The sequence below is a fragment of the Suncus etruscus genome, chromosome 15 (assembly GCF_024139225.1).
Source record: "Suncus etruscus isolate mSunEtr1 chromosome 15, mSunEtr1.pri.cur, whole genome shotgun sequence".
NCBI lineage: Eukaryota > Metazoa > Chordata > Mammalia > Eulipotyphla > Soricidae > Suncus > Suncus etruscus.
Window position 1 is genome coordinate 54,734,676 of NC_064862.1, and position 6,925 is coordinate 54,741,600.

The following is a 6,925-nucleotide window of genomic DNA, read 5'->3' on the forward strand; positions in this document are numbered from 1 at the left end:
GACCTGCCTCATTTATTTATTTATGCCGGTCCCTGCCACCTTGTCAGGGATGATGTAGGTCATTGCATTGGACTGAATGAATCACTCATTCATGACTGTATGAGCCTTCCAGATTCAGAGCTAAATATACATTGGAGGCTCTTACAGAAGTTATTGCTCAGTTGAGTTCAAAATATGTGAGCTCACTTATAACCAAGTGTGTATCTGTCAGAGCATGTGGCAAGAGACACCCCCAATCCCCTGACACTCCCCCCATTTCCATCCACGAAATCTCCATAAGGGCCCAGGAATTAAAACAAGGTCCTCAAGTCTTACCTGAGATTCTTCAGAGGCTCTTCTGATACTTGCGTTTAATCACTGTTTTCATTTTGTTTATTTAAAGCAGCAGATTTATTTTCTTCTTCCAATGAAAGTATGAAAATCACATTGCTGAAAATTAGGGAGACATAAGAAAAGTCCCCACTCTCATTTTCTCATTTGGTAGTTACTTACCTTAGTCTTTTCTGGCCCTGTGTGTGTATGTGTATATATATGTATATATACATGTATATCTTTTTTTGGGGGGGGGGTCACACCTAACAGCACTCAGGGGTTACTCCTGGCTCTACTCTCAGAAATCACCCCCAGGGGCTAGAGTGATAGCATGGAGTTAAGGCGTTTGCCTTTCATGCAGAAGGACAGTGGTTCAAATCCGGGCATCCCATATGGTCTCCTGTACCTACCAGGGGTGATTTCTGAGCATAGAGCCAGGAGTAACCCTTGAGCGCTGCCAGGTGTGACCCAAAAACCAAAAAAAAAAAAAAAAGAAAAAAAAGAAAAAAAAAAAAGAAATCGCCCCCGGCAGGCTCGGGGGACCATATGGGATGCCGGGATTTGAACCACCATCCTTCTGCATGCAAGGCAAACCCCTTACCTCTATGCTATCTCTCCGGTTCACATGTATATCTTTTTAAAAATCAGATGCTTACAGCCATACTATGAATTTAGTTTTTACATTTTGCTCCTTATTTATTTGCACAGCAAAATGAGATTTTCCAGGCTTAATTATATCGTTTTAAAAATAACCGTTCCACTCTTTTCTATTGTCTCCCTTTTGAATTTAAGATGAATTTTTTTTTTATGTAAACTCTGTGGTTTACAACATCGTTATATACAGTTTTATTTTGGGCATTCATGTTACAACACCAATCCCACCAGCAGTGTAATCTTTCATCCATCAAGTGTCCCCAGTTTTCTACTCAACTCCCCCCCCCCCAAGCCTGCCCCCTTAGCAGGCACAACATAATTCATTTTGCATTGCAGTGAGATGTAACTGCCTACTTCCACTCTGAGAAGGCCCCAGAGTTCTCAACCCCAAAACCTGTATACCTGGAATTTTCTATCAGCTTGGCATCTCTGTGGAGATGAGTTGTGAGGTGGTGAAGTCACACCTTTGCCTGGTTTTCTTTGACAGTGACTGGGGGTTGTGGGTGTGGCTGCCAGGACTTTGATTTTGATTTTTTATTTTAAATCCATGTGCTCTGGGAACATAGTCCAAGTGCATCTGATGAAAACAGCAGTTCCTGGCTCCATCTCACCCCTTTCCACTGCCCTCTCTACTCACGGTTTCCAGAGGTAACTGCTTGAAATGGTGTTTCCATTTTTAGGTGTTTGCTCTCTCTAGTTCCAAACAAGTTGCTTATGTGGCTGTTTCTCAATTGATCAGTTTAAGACATTTTCTATTGACTTGGCCTTGGAAGCTGAGGACTCAGCTTATTGACATAGCCCTTCCTCTTCTACCTTCTCTCCCTCTATAAAATTTTTATTTGGAAAAGGAAAACTGGGCACAGGGGCACACTCATTTCCCCTCCATAGTCCTCCTCCCCATGAGAGCAGCCCTTTCGCAGAGGGAGGGCTTTGTCCTTATCCATTCCACCCCCTGCTTCTTGTCAGGTCAGGACAGCTGGAAACTTCTAGAAGCTCCACCATTGAGAAGCAAAGTTGGTTTCAGCCTCTTTCCTCTCAAGACTGGGTTAGCCTGGACTGCCTGGGCCATGGAAATGATGCCATGCGAATCCAAGGCCAGACTTTGAGCAGTTGAGCCCCTTTCTGCTTCCTTGGAGTTCTTGAACTGAAGGCCTGAGAGATAATACAGGGGCAAGGCGCTTGCCTGGTGAAGGTGCTTGCCTTCCACCATGCTTTAATTCCTGGAATTGCACCTGACTCCCAAGCACTAGTAGGGGTCACTTCCTAGCACAGAGCCAGGAGTACCTCTTGAGCACCACAGGAAGTGACCTCAAACCTCCCATCCCATTTAACCCTCCAAATCCTGGGGAAGGAGGTGGGAGGTCCTTGATGATGAGATGAAAGCAGTGGGGAGGCTCAAGGAGCTCAGCTTCATGGAGTCCCTCAAGGCAGCTGGTATGTTACAGAAACACTTTGGGGGGTTTTCTGAGCAGCCTGGAAGGCAGCTGGTCCACTTGGTGACCCAGCACACCTCACCGGGTTCCAGTTTGGATTCCTGACCTTCACCACAGTGCATGGCAACTACAGTGAGTTGTTTTGGCCTCCCAAGTCTTTGGATGGGCCAGAGATAACAAATCACTTTACCTGTACCTGGCCCCTGAGTCTTTTTTTTTTTTTTTTGGTTTATGGGTCACACCTGGCAGCGCTCAGGGGTTACTCCTGGCTTTACACTCAGAAGTAGCTCCTGGCAGGTTTGGGGGACCATAGGGGATGCCGGAATTTGAACCACCTACCTTCTGTATGCAAGGCAAACACCTTACCTCCATGATATCTCTCCGGCCCCAAGTGTCTTATTCTTCTGTTCAGAGTTGCTTCTGGAGAAATTCAACTGAATACAGTGAAAATTCTGAGTGTTGCACAACAGGTGGGCCTAGCCCAGGGTTGGTGAGAAACTAAAACTTCCTGCGCTAGTGCTTTTGGCTAAGGGGAGACTTGACTGAGGAGCATCAGGAACCTACTGGGTAGATGTTCCAGGACCGGGAAAACAGAAGTTGTGAAGGGCCGGGGTCAGGATACTACCTGATTGAGGCGGGGATGGTGAGAGACTGTGTGGTCTGGACAAGAGAGGGGCTCAGGGGTTCCCCGCTTTTACATATCTTTTCTCTTTATTTTAATTCTCTGCCAACAAGACATTTTTGGAAGCCTATTATGGCCTGCCTTCATTTAAATGCATCTGAAATGAAATCTCTAATGTTAACTGTGTTGTCAGATGCAAGGGCCTCATTTCTCTCTGATTTTTTTTTTCTTCACAGAATGCTATCTGTGAATTTCTGGGTAGGATATGAGGATTTTTTGATTGTGATTTTATCCCTTTTTTTTTTGCATGACCACATTATGTTAATTTTCCCATTGTCTTAGTGTATGAGAACATAAAAGCAATAACTCATTTATATGAAGATGGAATGTGCCAAGAAGTTGTCATGGAAACCAGGGGGAAATTTTCACATTGGTTTGAGTAAATTGAATAACTCCTGTTAAAAGATTGAACACAGAACTTATTTACCCAATTGTGTGGTGTGTGGCGGAGATGAGGAAAATCAACAGAAGAGAATATATATATATATATATATTCCTCCCCCCCACCCCCCCGGGTCCTGGGGAGGAGATGAGACTGGAGAGGATGTGACTGAATGCTAGGGATGTGTTATTTTTTATTTAAGTGTTATTCCTTTCAAGGACTGTGTTTTGATTGCATCAGGAGAGTAAGGTGGCTGGGGAGGGGGTAAGGGACCCCTGGGCAAGTGGTATAGAGTTGCCTTGCTCTGGATGCAGAGTCGCTGTGCAATTCTGGAGCATTCTCAGAAGCTTGCTTGGAGCAGTTATGAAGATGTGACTATTTCTGGTTTTCCCCTTGGCTTTTTGTCAATGCTGGTTTATTGCCCTTCAGGCTGATATGCTCCCTCAAGCATTAGCCCTACACCCAAGGGGGGTTGAGGGAGAAAAGAAAACAACCCTCATTTTACTTGTTTTTATTTATTTATTTTTAAAGCAAAATGTTTCAACTTTTTCCAATAAGCCCTTAAAGTCAAGGATGAGGGTGGTCAGGTGAGGAGGTGGATTGGGGCCAGGTGGACAGAAGTGGGGAGCTGGATCGGGGCTGGGTAGAGGGATGTGGGAAGGTGGCAGGATCAGGAATCACCTCATCCACATGATGAGGGGTCCCCAGAGATTTCCTCAGTACTCCTTCAAGGGTCTTTTTATTTGATTTTTTTGGGGGGACGCACTGCTCAGAGGTGTTCAGATCTTACTTCTGACTCTAAGGTATCACTCCTGGCAGGCTGGGGAGTCATACGGGATGCTGGAGATGGAATCCAGGCCAGCTGTGTGCAAGGCAAACACCCTCCCTGATGTGCTATGGCTGACGGTCAGCTTGGTCCCCCTCGGAGATCTCACTCTGGACTCTGGGAGGCCCCACCTGCACTCTCTTGCTATGGGCAATGCTTTGAGGTACCACTTTTCTTATGAGCCTCAAGTGCAGCTGCTCTTCCTTCTTCCCCCATCATTTTGGGGATGGGTAGTACTGTACTTCTGCACTAGACTGACTATCAAGCAGGCCCAGAGGCTGCCTAGCCTGCATCCCTGCTGTTTTTCCAGTTGGAGGATGATGTGGCTTAGTCTTGTAGACCAAATGGCTTACAGTGGTGAAAAATGTGTGGCAGGGTCCACGGTGTAGCATGTATTTGCAGAGCACCCCCGGTCTAGGAGGAGTCTCCCTCACTGTAGGGGGAATTCTGGGTCCATCTCAGTCCTCAGATGCAAGGCGAAGAGTTCAGGAATGTGATTTTGACTTCATAAAAATGTACTGCTTTTCATTTCTCTCAAATAATCTTCTTTAGAGGTAAAAATGGAAAGATTGGCCTGTTGACATTATTTTTGTATTTTCATTTCCGTGAGTCCCTGAACCCTTCCAGGCTGGTGCCAGACTTTCTTCCTCTCAGCCCATCTGGTGTTGCTGCTGGTACATTCTCTGCATTTAACATGAGGGATTCCTGGGAATTGGAATTCCCTAGGTTTTATGGAGAAATCTCTAGAAAGGCAAGTGCCCTACCTGCTGTCCTATCAGTCCTTGCTTCAGCCCCTGAACTTCCTCATTTTGGAACTGAGAATTTGTACCCTTTAATTAACCTCAGCTGTTTCTCTCACCCTGCCCACCCCTATCCCCACTGTCTGTGAACACTCACTCTGTTCTCTGTGTTTGTGTGTTTTTAGGTTCCACATACCAGTGACATTAGAGTATTACCTGCTGGAACTTTTCATATGCATCATGCCAGAAAGTCCCATCTCTGCCATCATAGGTGGCGGCTCCCCAACTTTTCACAACCATATTCAATGTCCCTGGTTTCAGACACATGCTTTTGCCCTCCATTTACTTCTCAGTGGGCACTCAGGTTGTTTCCGTGCCTAGGTTATTGTGAGCAGAGCTGCAGTGAATGTGGAGTACCCCTGTTGCTCTCTTTCTTTCACACACAGTGCATTAGTAAAGAACCTGAGGCAGAACTGGCACCTCAGTATGCCAGGCACAGTGCAGAACTGTGGGTAATTTCCAGACATCATCAGTTGAGAGGAGCTGAGAGATCCTTATCCCCTGGCATTGAAATGAATGGGGACAGAGAGGCTGGGTTATTGCAGAGTTTGCTGCACAGTGGGTCCCACTGGAGAAGGACTGGAGGGGGCATTTCTTGGAGTTCATTTTGTTTTTGTTTGTTTATTTGGCTTTGTTTTGGGGGCCACACCCTGCAGTACTCAGGGGTTACTCCTAGCTCTGCACTCGGGTTATTCCTGGTGGTGCTCAGGGGGACCATATGAGATGCTGGGGGTCAAACTCAGGTCATCCATGTGCAAGGCAAACACCCTCCCCATTGTGCTATTATTGCTCTGGCCCTATCTCTGAGTTTTTTTAAATGGTCTGCATTGGCACCTCCACTCACTAGCTCAGCCCCTGGCCCTACTCCAGGACATTAGGCACGATCGGGAGACGTAGTGAGAGGGTGGAGAAGACATGCTTGGGCAGCTAGCAGAGAGAAGTCAGGAATGCCACTGACTATTACCATTCACAGTCCCTGCTCTGCTATGGACAATAAACCAGCTCTACAAGTTGGCAGCATGTTCATTAGAAGGGAACCTTCTAGGGTGAGTGCTAGAGAAGGGAGTGTTTCTAGTTTGGTGTAAAGGCCCATCTTGAGTGCAGCAGACGCCAATGCATCCCCTACCTGGAAAATTTTTCTGCTCCATCTTCCCTCTGTTACGTCTGTGATCGAAGCAGGCCAGCAAGCAATGGAGATGTGTGTCCGCTACTTGGAGTCCATCACTGTGTGAATGCCCTGGAGTGGGAGGGCTTTTATAGGTCATGGTCTTCACTGTGTGCTCTGGAACCTTTCTTCCCTGAGCTCTGTGACCAGTGGCAGCTTCTTCTCTTTCCAAGGCTCCCTCTTATGGATGGGCCATGTTTTCTTAATCCAACTGTCTACCTCATTTCATTCATTTCTTGCCAATTGGTTGTAAAGGAGACATTGAGGAATATGAGGACATAGGTTGCTCTCGGAGATCATTTATTTATTTATTTATTTATTTATTTAATATTTGGGTCACACCTGCCATCACTCAGGGATTACTCCTGGCTCTGGGCTCAAAAATTGCTCCTGGAATGGGGGACCATATGGGATGCCGGGAATCAAACAGGAGTCTGTCCTGTGTTGGCTGTGTGCAAGGCAAGCACCCTACCACTATGTTATCTCTCTAACCCAATGAAGATCTTGCTTTTAATTTTTATGATTTCTATCTGGAACTTAGAGTGCTGGATTTGAGGGAGGATGAATGGGGTTAAAAAAAGAACTTTTACTATAGCAAAGTGATTTACCAAGTTGTTCATAATAGTCATTTCAGGTAGTCAATGTTCTAACACCAATCTCACCATCAGAGT